Here is a 21,793-nt window from a genome sequence, read left to right on the forward strand (position 1 = left end):
TTCTTAGTAGGGCCGGGGGGTAGTTAGTTAAGTCAGTATTATGACAGCTCAATTAATTCATAGCCAAATATACAAGAATCACAGAGAAATACCCAGTCACAACACTTCAGAATACCATTAAGGAATGCACAAATACAAGAAGTCACAAAAAATTTCACATTATCAAGTAAAGTGCAAATGCGCAGCAAGGATGATGCATGTCTAGTCCTATCGCAGGTAATGCGCTCATTTGTCGGTTTCGACCCGCACCCAACGCAATCCAACTCGCAAGTCAGATAAGGCATTCCACCGGCATAATCTCTGCAAGGTTCCAACCTCTTGCAGGCGTTGATTCTCTAGCTGAAGTATGGCAACTATGACCTCTGCATAGTACTTGCAGGCGTCGATTTTCCAGCTGAAACATGTGCCACCTTCTCCTGGAAACTGCGGGCGTCCCCGCACCACATTTGCACACAGCCACAACCACAATTACACACAGCCACAACTTTAACAATTATCTTTCCTTAATTCTTTTAACCACACAGGCCGATTCATCTTTTCTTTAGTATTTTGATTACCAACATAAATAAATCAAATTATCGTCGAACTATTCCCTCATCTTTCACTAAATATCTTATGGAAAAAGAATCATAAGATTCTTTAATTAAATATGTGTTCTCTAAAGATTTTTAAGATTACTCTGTTTACTACCCTCTGTTTTATTCTTAATAATACGTATAATAATATTCTTATAACATAATATCTTTGTTAAATAATAATTATAATAATAATAATTTACTTTAATGTAAATGAGTAATTTTAAATAAATATTTAAAATAATATTTTTAATACTTTTAAAGCTCGTTTTATAAAACCTTATTTTTAAAATTTTATTAATTACTTTCTAAACCACAAACTCTTTAATATTTTATTTTTTGACCTTAATATTTTATAGAATAACATTTGAACCCTCACTTATTTTCATATTTATAAAAATAACTTTGAACATTTTTTTATAAAATATCCGTTTTACCCCTGAACTTTATTTATTAGCTAAAATACCTGTAAACTTATATAATTATAGATTAACATTGATCTTTTTATAAAAATACATTTATATCCTTCAAAAATAACTTTTCATGGCTGTTTCTTCTCTTCAAAGAGAACCAAAACCCTTCCTATTTTATTTTCAAAATTCTACTTGATTTTTAACTCTATTTTCGAGTTTTTCGATTACCCATTCTTTGTAAATTTTAATTTAAACTCTCGGCCATCAAATCTCACCAATTTTAATGAATATACAACAACACAGTAGCCATAAGTCTCATCATCAAGCCACGGCTTGGCTGTTCCCATGACTAGCTGATCCATCATCAATCACCAATTATCAAAGTTTCACAAAAATTCAATATAATATCAGGTAAATTAAATCATAATCAATTACAACATCTATTCACTTATCAAATATAAATTTAATCAATGAAAATTTACCGAAATCCTACCTCCATACCAAATCAAAACAACAAAAACTCTGGAGAAGCTTTTTGACCAAGCAGTTGAAGAAGAAAACGCCAAAAATCGTCTGTGCCTCCTAAAACTCTAATTAGCTGAACTCAAGGAGAAGGAGAACTACGTCACCGTCAACATCTACCAAAAAAAGTGATGTGAACTTATAGAGGGGGAAGATATGATCACTTTAATTGGATTAGATTTTTTATTAGAGTTACGGATTAAAAGAAATCAAAGAAAAAAATGGTGGAGGGTCACGGTTTCTTCGATGGAAGCTTGATGTGTGAAAAACGATCCAACACAAAACTCACCGACAAGTGTACCGGGTCGCATCAAGTAGTAATTACTCACAAGAGTGAGGTCGATCCCACAGGGATTGATGGATTGAGCAATTTTAGTTAGGTGGTTAGTTTAGTTAAGCAAACAAGTGATGATTTGAGTGAATTGTGATCAACAGAAGCTAAACTGCATGTAAATAAAAGGTGCAGAATGTAAATTGAGCAGAAATATAGAGTACGGAAGGTAAATTGACTGAATCTAAAGGTGCAGAAAAATTAAATTGCATGAAACTTAGAGTGCAAAAAAGTAAATGAACTGAAACTTAAAGTGCAAGAAAAGTAAATAGCTGAAACTTAAAGTGCAAGAAATATAAATTTGCTAGATCTAAATTGCTGTGAAACTTCAATTGCTTGAAGAGTAAAGGGATTTAGGGCTGGGATTCAGGATTAAACAAGAAAATCCAAAGTGCAGTAAATCAGAGAAGTAGAAGATGAAGTGAATTGCAGAAGATCTAAACAGAAATGGAAATTTTCTTGAAGAAACAAGACAGAAAGAAGACTCAGCTCAATTATGAAATCTACAAGAAAAATTGAAGATCTGAGAGGAGCAGTGATATTAGAAAACTGATCTAGATCTCAATTACTCCTTTGATCAATAAAAGAAAGTGCAGAAGAAATGAAAATGAAAACAGTAAAGGAACTTCAGATCCAATTCTCAATCCTCAGAATTATACAGCAGAAAAGCAAAGATGAATTTAAGATCAAGGGATGAAATAGAATTCTTCAATCTCAATCTAAAATTCAAAACAGAAAGTAGAGTGTGCAGAAGCAAGAACAAACAGAAAGAGAAAGTAGATCTCAATCCCAATTCCCCAATTCAAAAAGCTAAAGTGAAAACAAAAAAATGAGCTCCAAGTAAAACTAAAAAAAATGAGCAAAAGGTCCTTTACAAATTGAATTTAATCCTATTTATACACTTTTTATTTTTGGTCTTTAAAGCTTGGAGTGGGCCCTTTTGATTTGTGAAGAGAAATGGGTCCGGTTGGCCTTGGTTTAATTGAGTTGGAGGCATGGCTCAACTCCCAGGGGAGTGCTCCGCTTACTAAGTGAGCATTGTGCTCAATATTTGAGTGCTACATTCCTTGTGTTGATGGTTCCAACTTTGATTCTTGGTGTGGGCATTGCTCTCCCTCAATTTCCTTGGTGAAGCACGAAAATGCTCACTAAGTGAGCATAGTGCTCACTAAGTGAGCACTGTGTCTTGTGTTGGAGCGTGCCTCCCTCTTCGAGCCCTGGTGACTTCACTTTGGCCAATTTCCTTGTGCCACTAGCGCTTCCTTTCTTTGCTTGCCTTGGTTCCCTTTAGTGTGTGTGACGCAAATGCTCACTAAGTGAGCATAGTGCTCACTAAGTGAGCGCTATTGCTTCCTTTGTTCCCTGGGCGTGCTGCTTTTCTTGGTGAAGTGTGCCACGATAATGCTCACTAAGTGAGCATAGTGCTCACTACGTGAGCGCTGGTGCCTTGTTGAATTGGCATCCCTTTGAGCGCTCTGACCCTTGCTCCTTTGGATGATCACCACGCTTTTATGTCTTGGGTCACGCTTTTCGAAGCGTGGTCTAAGGTCCAAGGCATGCTCTAACTTCAAAAGTGTGCCAAAAATTCCTTTTTTCACCATTTCTTTACCTACAAGTAATCAAAGAAACCAATCAAAGCATCTCCAAATTCACAAGGTTTCTAAATCATTCAAAAACCAACAAGTTCTAGCTTAAACCTTATGATTTTGTGTCAAATAAATGATGGTTGATAGAATTGACATAACCATGCAAATCCACTCCAAATCACTTACTTATGATGCAAGAAAGTGCATGAAACCTAATGAAACAAGTGAGAAATGCTTGAAAAGCTAGCATAAGATGACTTGTCATCACAACACCAAACTTAAATCTTGCTTGTCCCCAAGCAAGCACTAAACATAAGAAGAAATGAAATGAAACAGAAGCATGCATGTCCTTATTTAGCAGATAATTGAACTTGGTTCCTAGGGTTTTATGCAGATAAATGTAGCTCATTTATTCTTTGCTGATAGATAAGAAATATTTCCTCAAAGGTTCACTAGAGTTGCTGCTATAATTCCTTGCTTTTTGATTGATCCCTCTTAGCTTTTTCTTTCTTCCCTTTGCTTAGAAAGCTTATTCTTCAAGGAAGGCTTAGTGGCAAATGTTGCAGCAGCCTTTTGGCTAAATTTTGCTCAACATTTCTTCACCACACACACATAGCTCACAATTTCTTCCTAGGAACATTGATGCCCAGCATCTCTTTGGATTACTAAATGCTTTGTAACTAAGTTGCTCTTGATAGTAGACTTTTGGTTGGCAATCCCAGATCAGTTGATCCAAGTGGCCAAGTTTTGAAATACTCCTCAGAACCTACTTGTCCAAGCATATCCTAGTACAAAAATACCACAGGCATATGTCCTAGGGTCCAAGCTATTGGTGTCTAGCCTTATTGTTTGTTTCTTTGCCAATTCTTGGCTTTTTTTTTCCTTTTTCTTTCTTATTTTGATTTCTTCTCAAGGGATATTCATTGATAACAGACTTTATAGCAGCAAACTAATTCACACTTCAAAGAACATATTATTATGCAGCTTTTGTTATTTGAGCTAACCATTAAATCAAACAACTACCACCACTGAATTCTCATCCTAATTTCTACAACATTTGACAATCACTTTTCTAAATCAAACATTTTTCTTTTATTTCTGTAGAAGGGGAACAAAACAGAATTTAAGCTGATGAGTTATTACAAGCATACTATGCAGGCTAGCATTCTTAGCAAACATTTACACTTGCTCCCGATTGAACACTTCAGCAAAGCATATAGGAATCTCCAAATTAAAATACTTCAAAGCAACAAGGATTAAGTGTCAATACAACCTGTTGGAAATGTCTCTCAGCTTTTCCTTCTGTCATCATTATTTCTCTTTGTTGTACTTCCTTTGGCCAATGATGCAAACTCCCTCCACCGGTTGAATATTTTCCTGCATAATCCTCAAAAGTTGCTTGTTTCTCAAGCCCTTAGGCAACTAGTTAGTATGCAAGATTTTGCTTGTAAGCTTTTGAACTTATTTTTAGTGTGTGAACACCAAACTTAGTCCCTTGCTAATGTTTCTTATGCAACCAATCAACCACACACACACGCACACACACACACACACACACACACACACACATACACACACACACACACACACACACACACACACACACACACACACACACACATATATATATATATATATATGACACCTTGTGCCTTTGCTGAAGGTCACAAAACTAAAACTAGAAAACAAACAATGGCTAAATAGTCTCTCTGATTGCTTGGAGCTAGCAACTGATTATGCAGAAGGTAAAAATTGTGGAACACCAAACTTAGCATTCTTCATTCTCCCTTGAATTGTTTTGGTGTGCAACACCAAACTTAGCTCCTTGCAATACAGATAAGACTACTCAACCTATTTATTGAAATAGCTATGAAAATAGATTACTTTAGGTTGGGTTGCCTCCCAATAAGTGCTCTTTTATTGTCACTAACTTGACATTGGACCCTCATTAGGGTGGTTGATGCTTGTGATGTCTCAGTTTGTCTCCTCTCACAGTAAGCTTCCTTCCAGTGCCTTGATGTTCAATCTCTGTATGTTCCAGTGAGAGTATTGTGTTGATAGTGTAGTAATCATCAGATTGTTGATTTGTCCCCAACTGCTGGTAAATTAGCTGCACTTTATCTCCCTTTGAAAATCCTTCTGTTGGGATCTTTTTGTTTTTCCTCCCTTTTGGACCCTTTTTCTTGCTTTTCTTCCTTTTTCTTGGTGATTTGTCTCCTTTGACAGTGGGCTGTATTTTGGAATCTGTCTTCTCAGTGGCTAACACCTCACTTCCTTCTTGCTCCTCTCATCATTCTGTGCAGTCTCATTCTCCTCTTGTCCTGCCTTGCTGCTTGTCTCTTGCTTTGGAAGGGAACTAATGAGTGTCTTGTTGGTTTCTTCCTTCCACTGCAAGTCTTCTTTGTCAACCTCCAAGCATTTTTTCTTTTCATCATTATGCCGTGCTTCTGGAAAGACATTCAGAGTAATGCTTTCTTTATGTACCCTTAGGGTCAGCTCTCATTGTTCAACATCTATGATGGCCCTTGCTGTGGCCAAGAAGGGTCTTCCCAAGATAATAGAGTCACTCTCTTCTTCTCCTAGATCCAGGATCACAAAGTCTGCTGGGAATATGAATGTTCCTACTTGGACCAGGAGATTTTCAATCACTCCTCTGGAAAATACCAATGATTTGTCCACGAGCTCTAGTGACATTTGTGTGGCCTTTACTTCCTCTATGCATAGCCTTCTCATCATAGAATAGGGAATTAGATTGATGCTTGCTCCTAAGTCACATAAGGCCTTATCAATGGTTAGACTACCAATGGTACAAGGCAAGAAGAAGCTCCCAGGGTCCTTGAGTTTTGGTGGGAGGCCCCTTTGAATCACACAGCACTGCATTTTTCAGTGACCATAATGGTTTCCTTCTCATGCCAGCTTCTCTTTTTGTTAATGAGCTCCTTCAAGAATTTAGCATATAGAGGCATCTGCTCTAATGCTTCAGCCAGGGGAATGTTTATCTCCAACTTCTTAAAGACTTCAAGGAATTTGGGAAAATGTTGTTCCTTGGTTTCTTTGTTAAACCTTTGAGGATATGGCAGAGGAGGTGTGAAAGTCTTCTCCACCTGCTTCTTTCCTTGAGATGGTTCCTCCATTACTTGTCTCCCTTTCCTTGACTCTTTTGGCTGCTCATCCTTCTCTTTAAGCTTTTCTTGATCTTGCTTGCTTGCATCTTTTCCTTGTTGTTAGCCTTATCATGCTTGCTGATGATCTTGTTATCGTCCACAGGTTTCTTGTTGTCCACCAAGGTTCTTCCACTCCTTAATTGAATATCTTTGCACTCTTCTTTAGGATTTGGAATGGTATCACTTGGGAGTGAGCTTGTTGCCATTTCAATCACTGCTTGCTTGGACAGTTACCCAATCTGCCTTTCTAAGTTTCTCAATGAGGCTTCATGATTCTTGCTTGTTAATTCCTGATGCTTCATCATCTTTTCCATTAGTATCTCCAAGTTGGAGATCCTTTGAGTGTCTTGTGATATTTGTGGTTAGTTGTGAGATGTTGAAGGTGGATGATAATTGTTTTGGTTAGTGGCTAGGTTATTAGGTGGATAATAGGTAGGATTGGGGTAGTTACTTTGGGGTTTTCTGTATGGATTGTGGTTAGTGTTTTGTTAGTTGCTGTGGTTTGTGTAAGTTGTGTTTCTTGAGTTGTTTTGGGTTGAATTTTTCTGCCAGGACTGTTGGTTTTGATTGTGGTTATCTCCCCATCTGAGATTTGGATGGTTCTTCCAGGATGGATTGTAGGTGTCACCATAGACTTCATTCTGGCTGGATCCTTGGTTGTGCATATAGTTCACTTGTTCTTGCTGCTGATCTTCACCATTTTCCTCACTTTGTCCCCACCCAGTTGCTGGTTGATTGGTGACATTCACTGATGCAACTTGTAAGCTATCAATCCTTTTAGCCATTTGCTCAAATTGTTGCTGGATTTGCTGCTGCATCACCTTGTGCTGAGCTAGAATAGTGTCCACTCCTTCCAACTCCAGTACTCCCTTTCTTTGAGATGGTTGATATTGTCTTTGATGAGCAAAGAAGTATTGATTGTTTGCCACCATATCTATGAGGTTTTGGGCTTTCTCTGCTGTCTTCATTAATTGTAATGAGCCTCCTGCTGAATGATCTAGTGCTTCCTGAGCCTTCAGAGTCAATCCTTCATAGAAATTCTGTAGTATGTCCCATTCATTGAACATTTCAGGAGAACATTTTCTAATTAGGGCCTTGTATCTCTCCCATGCCTCATAGAGAGATTTTGCATCCATTTGTGTGAAGGTTTGGACCTCTGTCTTGAGCCTGATGATCCTTTAAGGTGGGTAGAACATGGCTAGGAATTTATTCACTAGATCCTCCCAGCTAGTGATGCTTCCTTGTGGAAAGCCTTCAAGCCATTGAGCAGCCTTGTCCCTTAATGAAAATGGAAACAGCAATAATTTGTATATGTCTGGATGCACACCATTGGACTTCACTATGTCATAGATCCTCAAGAAAGTAAATAGATGCTAGTTTGGATCTTCCAGAGGGCTTCCTCCATAGGAGCAGTTGTTTTGTACCAAGGTGATGAGTTAGGGCCTCAATTCAAAGTTGTTTGCATTGACATTTGGGGTAAGGATGCTACTCCCACAATACATTGGATTAGCAAACGTATATGAAGCCAATAATCTCCTCTGGGGCTGACCATTGTTGTTGGCCACACCCACTGCTGGATTTGTTGAATTTTCCTCCATTTCTTGGAATTCTTCCTCTGATTTCTCTTCTCCAATAATTCCTTTCCCTCTTGCTTCTCTTCTTATCCTTCGGAGAGTTCTTTCATCAGTCTCACAGAAGGTAGGGATCTCTCTCCTTGCCTCTGTCATACAAAACAACAAAAAACACACACAAAACCAGAAAACAAGAGTGATTCACCCTGCTCCTAGAGTGAGGTTAAGGTTAGTTTAAACAAAAATTCAAACAGTTAGTGTGCTTGTTAAAAACAAAGAAAATGAACAAAAATAAAGAAAAAGTTCTTAATCTAGACCACCATCTTACTTAATTATTGTCAATCTAGATCAATCCCCGGCAATGGCACCAAAAACTTTATGTGTGAAAAACAATCCAACACAAAACTCACTGACAAGTGTACCGGGTCGCATCAAGTAGTAATTACTCACAAGAGTGAGGTCGATCCCATAAGGATTGATGGATTGAACAATTTTAGTTAGGTGGTTAGTTTAGTCAAGCAAACAAGTGATGATTTGAGTGAATTGTGATCAACCGAAGCTAAATTGCATGAAAATAAAAGGTGCAGAATGTAAATTGAACAGAAATACAGAGTGCAGAAGGTAAATTAACTGAATCTAAAGGTGTAGAAAAATTAAATTGCATAAAACTTAGAGTGCAAGAAAGTAAATAAACTGAAACTTAAAGTGCAAGAAAAGTAAATAACTTAAACTTAAAGTGCAAGAAATATAAATTTGCTAGATCTAAATTGCTGTAAAACTTAAATTGCTTGAAGATTAAAGGGATTTAGGGCTGGGATTTAGGATTAAACAAGAAAATCCAAAGTGCAGTAACAGAGAAGTAGAAGATGAAGTGAACTGTAGAAGATCTAAACAGAAATGGAAAATTGCTTGAAGAAACAAGACAGAAAGAAGACTCATCTCAATTATGAAATCTACAAGAAAAATTAAAGATCTGAGAGGAGCAATGAGATTAGAAAGCTGATCTAGATCTCTATTACTCCCTTGATCAATAAAAAAAAAGTGTAGAAGAAATGAAAATGAAAACAGTAAAGGAACTTCAGATCCAATTCTCAATCCTCAGAATTATGTAGCAGAAAAGCAAAGATGAATTTAAGATCAAGGGATGAAACAGAATTCTTCAATCTCAATCTAAAATTCAAAACAGAAAGTAGAGTGTGCAGAAGCAAGAACAAACAGAAAGAGAAAGTAGATCTCAATCCCAATTTCCCAATTCACAAAGCTAAAGTGAAAACAAAAAAATGAGCTCCAAGTAAAACTAAGAAAATGAGCAAAAGGTCCTTTACAAATTGAATTTAATCCTATTTATAAACTTTCTATTTTTGGTCTTCAAAGCTTGGAGTGGGCCCTTTTGATTTGTGAAGAGAAATGGGTCCGGTTGGCCTTAGTTTAATTGGGTTGGAGGCATGGGTCAACTCCCAGGGGAGTGCTCCACTTACTAAGTGAACATTGTGCTCACTTCTCTTGGCCCAGCAAGCATGCTCCTAGTGTAGCGCTCACTAAGTGAGCATTGTGCTCAAAATTTGAGCACTACATTCCTTGTGTTGATGGTTCCAACTTCGATCCTTGGTGTAGCCATTGCTTTCCCTCAATTTCCTTGGTGAAGCACGAAAATGCTCACTAAGTGAGCGCTGTGTCTTGTATTGGAGCGTGCCTCCCTCTTCGAGCCCTGGTGACTTCACTTTGGCCAATTTTATTGTGCTACTAGCGCTTCCTTTCTTTGCTTGCCTTGGTTCCTTTTAGTGTGTGTCACGCAAATTCTCACTAAGTGAGCATAGCGCTCACTTGCTTCCTTTGTTCCCTGGGCGTGCTGCTTTTCTTGGTGAAGTGTTCCACGATAATGCTCACTAAGTGAGCGCTGGTGCCTTGTTGAATTGGCATCCCTTTGAGCGCTCTGACCCTTGCTCCTTTGGATGATCACCACGCTTTTATGTCTTGGATCACGTTTTTCAAAGCGTGGCCTAAGGTCCAAGGCGTGCTCTAACTTCAAAAGTGTGCCAAAAATTCCTTTTTGACCATTTCTTCACCTACAAGTAATCAAAGCAATGAATCAAAGGATATCCAAATTCACAAGGTTTCTAAATCATTCAAAAACTAACTAGTTCTAGTTTAAACCTTATGATTTTGTGTCAAATAAATGATGGTTGATTGAATTGATATAACCATGCAAATTCACTCCAAATCACTTACTTATGATGCAAGAAAGTGCATGAAACCTAATAAAACAAGTGAGAAATACTTGAAAAGTTTGTATAAGATGACTTGTCATCAAAGCTCTGTGTCTCTTTCTCTTTTCTTCATGTAGCACAGTTAATGAATGAGAGATGAAAGAAGGTGTTTTTGGTTTTAATGGAAAGGCGTATTGGCAATTAAAGGGTTAAATGTCAATACTATATTATTAGATGGTTATTTGACAAAATCTCTCTTTTCTTTTTTTCTCCAAAAGAGTTCGGTCACGTTCAATTAAAGGAGAAGAATGTTAATTGCATGAAACTTATTTAATGAAACCAAATGAGGTGTCATGGTTTTAATATGATCCACGGTTCTCTCTTGGCTTCAGCCAAAAATGAATGGAATCAAGGGAATGATAATAATTAGTGGTGATGATATGTTTAATAAGATACCATTGTTTATTGTGATTACACGTTTTTATTCTTTTCTTTTTTCCAAGGGATGGTTCGGCTGATTATAATGAATGATGATTAGAGAAGGAGTTTAATTTAGTGGAAGGGTGATTTGTTAAATTAAGGGGTTAGGTGTCACGCTCGTGTGCTGTTGAGTCAGCGGTTCAAGTAATAAATATTTTAATCAGATAATTATAATAAATGGATGTATTATTACACAAATTATATATAAGGATAATTATATACGAGTTATTAATATAAATGACATTAGTAACTTGATGGAAAAGATATATGATAGAGCATTGACGAATCCAAGCTCATCAAGAAATACCAATAAATCACTTTATCGGTGAATATCGAACTTGATAATAATAGTAATAATATTATCCAAGCTCTATTATAATCAAGACAAGTAAAATAAATAAATAATATAATAATAAAATTACATTACTCTTTATTTTACTTTGGGGTTTGGAAATAACTCATCAAAATAAAACTAACCACTTTAAAAATATTATTTTGGAAAATCTCGCATTATTACAAAAATTAGGGTTGTTACATTCTACCCTCCTAAAAGAAAAATTTTTCCTCAAAATTTCCTTTACCTATGAACATATACGGATAATAGGCTCTAAGTGAGGGTCGAATCCCACGAGGATTGCTGGATTGAGCAATTAGTGGTTATCCTGCAGATCATAGTCAGGCGAATAGAAAGATAGTTGTGTTTTTTGAATGCGCATAAAGTAAGTAAAGAAAGTAATAGAGAATTAACAAAGAAACAGTGATGAGATGTCAGTTAAGGCTTCAGAAGTGCTTCTGCTTCTAAATTCACACGTCATCCTCTCTACTTCAACAATGTATGATTCCTTCAATGGTAAGGCTATAATTGATTAAGCCATGGGTTGTGGTCATTAATCTCCTCAGGTCTAAACCAAACATCCGAACAGACTAGATCAATCTGGGAGAGGTGAAGCACGCGCAAGTCAATTTCTTTGGTGATCCTACTCAAAATGCCACAGACAAGGTTGAATCTTCTGGATTAGAGATTGCTGCTCTTATGGTTCTAGCTCTTAGAGCCACAGGAACCTCAATTGTCCCTGACTAATGGGGTTATATGTTACATACCCAATTAATCCAGATAATTCTGTTAGAACCCGTGATGCATCCTCAAGCTGTAGCTGAATACTATCCGGGTTAGAACTCGTAAGAACTCATGTAGATTCGAGATTCATAAGGATGAAGAACAACAATACATCATAGAATATAATCACACATCGATTGAAATGGAAAAGTACTTGTATTAATTCATAGGAATCATCAGAGCTCCTAACCTTAACCTAGGAGGTTTAGTTGCTCATACTGTACAAAGAAATAACTCAAATATTCGAAAGTGGTAAAAGAGGGATCCTAAACAATGGTAATCTCTTTTTTATTTATACTAACCTAGACCTAAAGAGACATTGATAATAATTAGAAATTACAAAAAAGAAATAAACTAGGCTGAAGGTGTGAAAATCCACATCTGGGCCCACTTGGTAAGTGTTTGGTGAGAGCTTAGTGTCCAACTTGAAGAAGTGGGCATTGAACACCATTAGGGGATAGCTTGGCTGCTTTCTTGCTCCCTTTGTGGCGTTGAACGCCAGGCTTGGGCATTCAACGCCAGCCTTGGTCCTTTTCGGGCATTGAACGCCCCATAGGGGGTAGTTTGGACGTTCAATGCCCATTTTGTGCTGTCTAATTAGAAAAAAAGCATAGATAATTATATATTGCTGGAAAGGCCTAGAAGTTAGCTTTCCAACACCACTGACAACATCTGCTCTGCTTTCCTTGCCTCTGAATCAGACTTTGCCAGAATTTCACCAAATTCACCCAAAATTCACCTAAAATCATAGAAAAACATAAAATCTCAAAGTAATATCTAAAGAAGTGAATTTGCATTAAAACCTACAAAAACTCAACAAAACATACTGAAAATACTAAGAAATTGATGCCAAAAAGCGTATAAAATTTTCACTCATCAGAACACCAAACTTAAAATGTTGCTTGTCCTCAAGAAAACAAAAATAAGTAGGATTAAAAAGAAGAGAAAAATACAACAAGTCTTAGAGTTTTCTATGAAGCTCAATTCTAATTGTGAGTGGGGCTAATAGCTCCTTACCTCTGAACAGTTTTGGCATCTCACTTCTCTTTGATGTTCAGAGGCATTGACATCTCTCAGGGTTAGAGTCTAGATGATATTATTAGTTCTCTTCTTTAAGCTCTTCTTAATTCTTGAACATAGCCTCCTTTTCTTGGTGCTTTGCACCTTTTTGAGCCTGTTCGTGACTCTAAGCATTTTGTTATCCCGTATTACCACCGGATACATAAACGCCACAGACACTTAACTGGGGGAACCCTTTGTATTCGACTTTAGCTTTGCTTAAAGTCCAGAGTTCTTAAGCGTACTTTTTTGCTTTGGATCACGACTTTAACTGCTCAGTCTCAAGCCTTTCACTTGACACCTTCACACCATGAGCATTTAGTTAGGGATAGTAACTCATTTGAGCTTTTTAGGTTGATTTTTAACCCCCCTAACCATTGATGCTCAAAGCCTTGGATCCTTGCTCTTTTGATTTTTTCTTTTATGAAAATTCTTTTTCTTTTCTTTTTTTTTTTTGAATAGGAATGCTGTTTCTTTTGCTTCAAGAATATAAAAAAAATGGATTTTTCTGAGAGCTAATAATATTTCTCTAGATTCATTATTCTTCCAAAAGCCAACACCTTCAACGTCAAGACAATTATGCACAGTTAATTCATGCATTCAAAGAGTATATACGAGGCCACCAATTTTTGGATTAGAATGAATGTTGTATAATTAACTTAAGAAATTTTGTATTTTACTTCTTTTTTATTTAAAGAAAATGAAATTTATTTAAATTTAATGGAATGACAAGTGGAATATCTCATACTCAATTTACATAAAGAAAACTTAATTACTAGAAATTGAATAACTAGAAAAGGAAAATAAAATTCTACTAGTGATCATGTAACTCTAAACATAAGAAATAGGAATTAGAATAGGCACAGGATAAGATTGAAACTCAACCACCTTAATCATGGTGGTCATTGCCTCCTTTAGGAGATAACTTCTGGTGCTTCTACTCTTCTAGTGTGCGCCCCTCCTTCTCAAGTCCTTCAACTAGCTTCTGCAACATGCAAGACTGGTGATGACAAGTCATCTTAGCCTAGTTTCACTAGCCTTTTTCTTTTGTCTTCAATTGATTTTATGCACTTTTTTAAGCCATAAGCAAGCCAATTGGGTAGATTTCCATGTTTCCTTTGATTCAATCAACCATGTATGAATTCATGCACTTTCATGAGATTCTATGTGATAATTGTCATATATTATGAAAGAAACACAATCTCATGATTTGGGGCATAGCTTTGATTGTTTTGATTGATTGATGATAGGTGGAAAGAGTTTTGAAGAAGGTTGAAGGAAGAAGGAATGGCTAGGAGCAAGAGAGAACAAAAGGTTTGAGCCAAAGTTTGCCTCAAACTTTAGCTCAAACTTTTAGAAGAGTTGAAAACGTGCCAGAGGAAAAAAGCTTGAGCCAAAGTTTGCCTCAAACTTTAGCTCAAACTTTTGGAAGAATTGAAAACATTCCAGAGGAAAAAATCTTGAGCAAAAGTTTGCCTCAAACTTTAGCTCAAACTTTTGGGAGAAAAGCTTGAGCCAACGTTTGCCTCAAACTTTTTGGCAAACGTTGGCATCACAAAACCAACACCTTGGAGGAGAAAAGCTTGCGCCAACGTTTGCCTCAAACTTTTTGGCAAACGTTGGCGCCACACTTGCACACCCTGGAGGAGAAAAGTTTGCGCCAACGTTTGCCTCAAGCTTTTTGGCAAACGTTGGCGCCACACACATTTACAAGGGGGCCAACGTTTGAGCAAAAGTTTGACCTCAAACTTTGGCTCAAATGTTGGTTGCAGCAAGCTTAAGCAATCTGGTATAAAAAGTTTGAGTAAAAGTTTGCCTCAAACTTTTACTCAAACTTTTACTCAAACTTTTATGATTTCAACCCGGTTCACAAGGAATCTTTCTCCAACTCCAAGAGCAATCAACCAAGGCCTTTATCAACCCAATTCCATCAAGAGCAAAGGCCCAATTCAAGGCTTGAAGACCATTTGAAGAAAGTGTATAAATAGCTTAGGATTTGAGTTTTTCGGGGAGCTTTTCTTTGGAGAGAATTTTGGAACACTTACGGAGAGCTCACCTTTAGATTTTTGAATTGTTGCTTTAGAATTCTAGAGAATTGGGAAGGAGAATTGATCTCTCTTCTTCCTTGTTCTTGCTCAGCACTCTTTACTTTTCTTGTTTTGGATCTTGGGTGGAGAATCGAAGAAATTCTGTTTCAATCTCACCTTGGGATCTTGTTTAATTTTCAGCATTGAGTTTCCATTTCTGTTAATTGCTTCTTCTTCTACTTTCTCTGAAATTTACATCTCTTCATTTCCTCTGCAATTGTTCTTGCTGGATCTAGGAAGGCAGTGAGATCTAGACTTGGCTATCTAGTCTCTTGAGTCCTGAGATCTACAGCTTTCAATTTTAATTTTCTTGTTTCGTTGCTACATCAAGCTTATTTTCATTTTCATTCAAGATCCGGTTTCATTGAGTCCATTGTTTACAATTCTGTTTGTTGAATTTTTCTTTTCCTTGTTTAATTTCTACAAATCCAATTCCCAATTCCCTTTACAATTCAAGCCATTTACATTTCTTGCACTTTAAGATTCTACAATTTACATTTCTTTTGTTCTAAGTTTCTGCCATTTAATTTCTTGTTCTTTAAGATTCAGCACATTTACCTTTTCTATTCTTTAATTTACTGCAATTGTCCCTCCCCCTTTTAAATTTCATGCAATTTAGCTTCTGTTGAATACAAACCACTCAAATCAACTCTTGATTCGCTTGACTAAATCAACCACTAAACTAAAATTGCTCAATCCTTCAATCCCTGTGGGATCGACCTCACTTCCGTGAGTTTTATTACTTAATGCGACCCGGTGCACTTGCCGGTTAGTTTTGTGTGTTTGGAATTTGTTTTTCGTTTTCCGAAAATACATATCAAGTTTTTGGCGCCGTTGCCGGGGATTGAAATAGATTGACAATGATTACGTAAAGTGGAGATCTAGATCAAGCACTTTTTCTTTTCTGTTTCTCTAATTTTTGACTGACACACTAACTGTTTGAATTTTTTCCTGAGCTAATTGAAACCTCACTTTAGCAATAGAGTGAAGTTCTCTTGGTTTAACTTGCTGAGTATGATTCTCATAGCTTGATAAATCAACGAGAGAAGTGATTTTTGATCATTAATCTCTCAAGTTTACCAACTGTTTGACACATTGCGTTAGCTAACCCTTTAATCATATCCTGGCTTAAATATACTCTATCTTCATTTGAACTGTATGTGATTGTGCAGACCATGGAAGGGAACTCAATGAATGCCAGTAATCATGGGAGCGATATCCCCACCTTAGATGACAAGCAACCACTCATCACCATGAACGACATTGCTCAGTGGTTTAAAGCTTTCCCACAAGGAAACATCATCGGATGGGAAGAACTAATGAGTGAACTCCTAGTCAAGCTGAAGCCACCTCAAAGAACTGTTAAACCAGAGGCAGGAGTGCAACCATTCGCACAAGAGAAGGAAATTGAAGGTATTCGTGCAATCATGGCCCAAAGCGAGCAGATACATCAACAGCTTAAGCAACAATTAGAGCTGATTAACAGAAAAGTAGATGAACTGCAACATGCTGTGGCAAATGCACAGAACTCACCTCAAAATCCCCATTGTTGGAATCAATCTGAAAACGGTTCTGGAGTAATTAACTATGAGCAACAAAGTCATGAGCGATCACACTCTCCAAATAGCTCCTCAAGCATGTTCCAACGTAGGACTCAGAATGATGTGTACAGCCCACCCTGGAGAACTCAATCCAACTGGAGGGGGGTTAAAAACCAAAATCAAAGACCAAGGGACTTCAACTGCAACAACCCCAATTTCAAAAACCAGCATAAAAACCACCCCCACAACAACAACCATCACGCACTACCCCAATGCACACACTTCCAACCCCATCCTACCTCACAACTCGCCCAAAATGACTCTCATCAGCCATCACAGTTGACACAACCACAACCAACTCCAAACTCTCAAAGACTCTATGTCCTAGAAATGATGATGGAAAGATACATGAAGGTTCAAGAAATGATGATAGTAGAGCAGGAAGAAATAAGGAAAAATCAAGAGATGATAAGCAGGAACTAAGAGGCCTCGCTCAGAAGAGTTGAAAAGCAAATGGAACAACTTGTTCAAAACCTTGCTGAATTGGGCGAGAGAGAGGCAAATATATCCTTAAGGGCCACTGAAGATGACCCAAAGAATAGTGAAAAAGCTGCTGGGTTGAAAGGGAAAGCAGTTATGGAAAAAAGTGAGAAGGCTACGGAAAAAGAAACAATCATCAAGGAAAAGCCCACGGTGAGAGGGGGAAACCAAAGGCAACAGAAGCCTCAACTTCCATGATCAGAGGATGAAGGATGTCAAGCTAATGACAATAAAAGAGCGCTTGTTGGGAGGCAACCCAACCTGAGGTAGTTTTCTTTCCATAGTTATTTTAATAAAAAGGTTAATTAACTTCATCTATATTGCAAGAAGCTAAGTTTGGTGTTATACACCAAAACAATATAAAGGAGAATGAAGGATTCTAAGTTTGGTGTTTCACCAAAATCCCATCATAAAACACATTCTCACTTTCTGCATCATGCTAGCTTCAAGCATTTAGATAAACTAGTTAACTATTTTGCTGTTTCCTAGTTTTCAGTTTTACTACTTTTAGCAAAGAAAAAGAGTTTCACATCTGGTTAGTTTGATGAACAAGAACCATTGGCAAGGTTTTAAGTTTGGTGTTCCCACACCAAAGTAAGTACAAAGGCCCATAAATAAATCATGCATGCTAACCATTTCTCAAGTGCTTGGGGAACAAGCAACTTTCAATATCATTGTAGAGCATCATACAAGCTTTTGGAAGGATTAAGCATCATCAACCAAAGAGATGAAAGAAGAATGTGAAGATCAGTGATGATGATGATGAGGAGTAAAGCAAGCGAACTCCAAAAGGTTGTGTTGTTAAGTGATTATTTTACATCAAACACTGCTATGATTGAGAGTGATTTCGTTTCCCTGTCTGTCTGTCTGTTTGGTATAGTTTCTCTGTAATTTAATAGTTAAGATACTTGATTATTCACAACACTATACTCTCCAAAACTTGTTTGCACTCAATATTTCAAAAAAATGCATCATAAGAAAGTTCTTTGAAAAGAAGGATTGAGGAATTAAACAATTTTGAAGCAAGCAAAAGATTAGGAGGAGTGGTGGTTCTAGTTGTATAATTATGTATTGAGGTTGCATGCTTATGAAAACTTGCATGGGAGCTCATAGGCGGGACATAGAGTTCAAAGAAGTATTGTGGAGATTCTCAAAAATTTATTGATCCGAGAAGCAGCAAACAAAACAAAAGAAAATAAAGAAAATACAAAAACAAAAAGAACATGGTCCAAGGCTCTGAGCATCAATTACTAGGCAGAAAGAAGAAAGAAACAAGAACTCAAAGAGTTATTATCCTAGTAAATGCTTGTGGTCGAAGTGTGTCAAAGAGAGAGGCTTGAGCAAGTAAATCCTAAGGGGTGCTTTAACACCTAATACCTTAAAACCAACTGGTTTAGGAGTATTGATTGAAAGCTTATCTAAAGAGCCGCTTTGAGACATGACACTCAGAGTCAAAGCCAAAACACAGAAATCATAAGCTGCTTCAAGGAGATTACCTATAGAGAGATTTCCATGACATCATTTGGATGAAAGTCCTAGGTGATGTGTATTTTCGGAAAACGAAAAACGAATTCCAAACACACAAAACTAACCGGCAAGTGCACCGGGTCGTATCAAGTAATAATAACTCACGGGAGTGAGGTCGATCCCACAGGGATTGAGGGATTGAGCAATTTCAGTTTAGTGGTTGATTTAGTCAAGCGAATCAAGATTTGGTTGAGTGGTTTGTGATTAACAGAATTTAAATTGCATGAAAAGTAAAGGGAATGGGTAAATTGCATGAAATTAAAGAGAACAGAAAATAAAGTGCTGAATCTTAAAGAACAAGAAATTAAATGGCAGAAACTTAGAACGCAAGAAATGTAAATTGCAGAATCTTAAAGTGCAAGAAATGTAAATGGCTTGAATTGTAAAGGGAATTGGGAATTGGATTTGCAGAAATTAAACAGGGAAAAGAAAAATTCAGCAATCAGAATTGTAAACAATGGATTCCATTAAACCGGATCTTGAATGAAAATGAAAATAAGCTTGATGTAGCAACGAAACAAGAAAATTGAAATTGAAAGCTGTAGATCTCAAGACTCAAGAGACTAGATAGCCAAGTCTAGATCTCACTGCCTTCCTAGATCCAGCAAGAACAATTGCAGAGGAAATGAAGAGATGTAAATTGCAGAGAAAGTAGAAAAAGAAGCAATTAACAGAAAAGGAAATTCAATTAAGCAGAAAATTAAACAAGATCTCAAGGTGAGATTGAAACAGAAGTTCTTCAATTCTCCACCCAAGATCCGAAACAAGAAAAGTAAAAAGTGCTCAAACAAGAACAAGGAAGAAGAGAGATCAATTCTCCTCCCTAATTCTCTTGAATTCTAAAAACAACAATGCAAAAATTGTAAAGGTGAGCTCTCTGTAAGTGTTCTAAGAATGCCAAAGGAAAAGCTCTCCCAAAAACTCAAATCCTAAGCTATTTATACACTTTCTTCAAATGGTCTTCAAGCCTTGAATTGGGCCTTTGTTCTTGATGGAATTGGGTTGATAAAGGCCTTGGTTGATTGCTCTTGGAGTTGGAGAAAGATCCATTGTGAACCGGGTTGAAAAACATAAAAGCTTGAGTAAAAGTTTGAGTAAAAGTTTGAGGCAAACTTTTACTCAAACTTTTTATACCAGATGGCTTCACTTTGCTGCTACCAACGTTTGAGCCAAAGTTTGAGGTCAAACTTTTGCTCAAACATTGGCCCCCTTATAAATGTGTGTTGCGCCAACGTTTGAGCAAAAGTTTGACCTCAAACGTTGGCGCAAGCTTTTTCCTCCAGGGTGTGCAAGTGTGGCGCCAACGTTTGAGCAAAAGTTTGACCTCAAACGTTGGCGCAAGCTTTTTCCTCCAAGGTATTGATTTTGTGATGCCAACGTTTGCCAAAAAGTTTGAGGCAAACCTTGGCTCAAGCTTTTCTCCCAAAAGTTTGAGCTAAAGTTTGAGGTCAAACTTTTGCTCAAGCTTTTTTCCTCTGGAGTGTTTTCAACTCTTTTAAAAGTTTGAGCTAAAGTTTGAGGCAAACTTTTGCTCAAGCTTTTTGTTCTCTCTTGCTCCTAGCCATTCCTTCTTTCTTCAACCTTCTTCAAAACTCTTTTCACCTATCATCAATCAATCAAACACATCAAAGCTTTGCTTAAAATCATGAGTTTGTTATTCTTTCATAATATATGACAATTATAGCATAAAATCTCATGAAATTGCATTAATTCATACATGGTTGATTGAATCAAAGGAAACATGGAAATCTACCCAATTGGCTTGCTTATGGCTCAAGAAAGTGCATAAATCAATCGAAAACAAAAGAAAAAGGCTAGTGAAACTAGGCTAAGATGACTTATCATCACAACACCAAACTTAAAGCTTGCTTGTCCCCAAGCAAGAAAGAAATTATGCTCAAGGGTTCTTTAAATTAAGATGGATTGAAGAATAACTTGTAATGTCCTGTGAGTGAAGCGATTAAGTGACAGTGGGGTAAACTCTAAATTATATGCTCATGCAAGGGCTTCAGTGCTTACTAGTCCTTACATCTTGGGAGTCTTAGGTCTTAGAACTTTCATCCAAATAATATCATAGAGATCTCTCTATAGGTAATCACCTTGAAGCAGCTTATAGTTTCTATGCTTTGGCTTTGACTCTAAGTGTCATGTCTCAAAGCGGCTCTATAGATAAGCTTTCAATCAATACTCCTAAACCAGTTGGTTTTAAAGTATTAGGTGTTAAAGCACCCCTAAGGATTTACTTGCTCAAGCCTCTTTCTTTGACACAATTCAACCACAAGCATTTACTAGGATAACAACTCTTTGAGTTTTTGTTTCTCTTTTCTTTTCTGCCTAGTAATTGATGCTCAGAGCCTTAGGCCATGTTCTTTTTGTTTTTGAATTTTCTTTATTTTCTTTTGTTTTGTTTGCTGCTTCTTGGATCAATAAATGTTTGAGAATCTCCACAACACTTCTTTGAACTCTATGTCCCGCCTATGAGCTCCCATGCAAGTTTTCATAAGCATGCAACCTCAATACATGATTATACAACTAGAACCACCACTTCTCCTAATCTTTTGCTTTCCTCAAAATTGTTTAATTCCTCAATCCTTCTTTTCAAAGAACTTTCATGTGATGCATTTTTGAAATATTGAGTGCAAACAAGTTTTGGAGAGTATAATGTTGTAAATGATCAAGCATCTTGATTATTGAATTGCAGAAAAACTATACTAGACAGAAGGACAGATAGGGGTATAATATAACTTTCAATCACAGCAATATCTGATAATGAATAATACAACCTTTTAGAGTTTACTTGCTGTCCTCTCCCTCATCATCATTGCTGGTCTTCACATTCCTCTTTCATCTCTTTGATTGATGATGCTAAATCTTCCCAAAAGTTTGTATGGTACTCTGCAGTGATATTGAAAGTTGCTTGTTCCCCAAGCACTTAGAAACAATGGTTAGCATGCATGATTTATTTGTGGGCCTTTGAACATACTTTGGTGTGGGAACACCAAACTTAGTACCTTGCCAATGGTTCTCATGCATTAGATTAACCATGTGTGAAACTCTTTTTCTTTTTTTTTTT

The sequence above is a fragment of the Arachis ipaensis genome, chromosome B5, assembly GCF_059453495.1.
Source record: "Arachis ipaensis isolate K30076 ecotype BB chromosome B5, ASM5945349v1, whole genome shotgun sequence".
In the NCBI taxonomy this organism is placed as follows: Eukaryota; Viridiplantae; Streptophyta; class Magnoliopsida; order Fabales; family Fabaceae; genus Arachis; species Arachis ipaensis.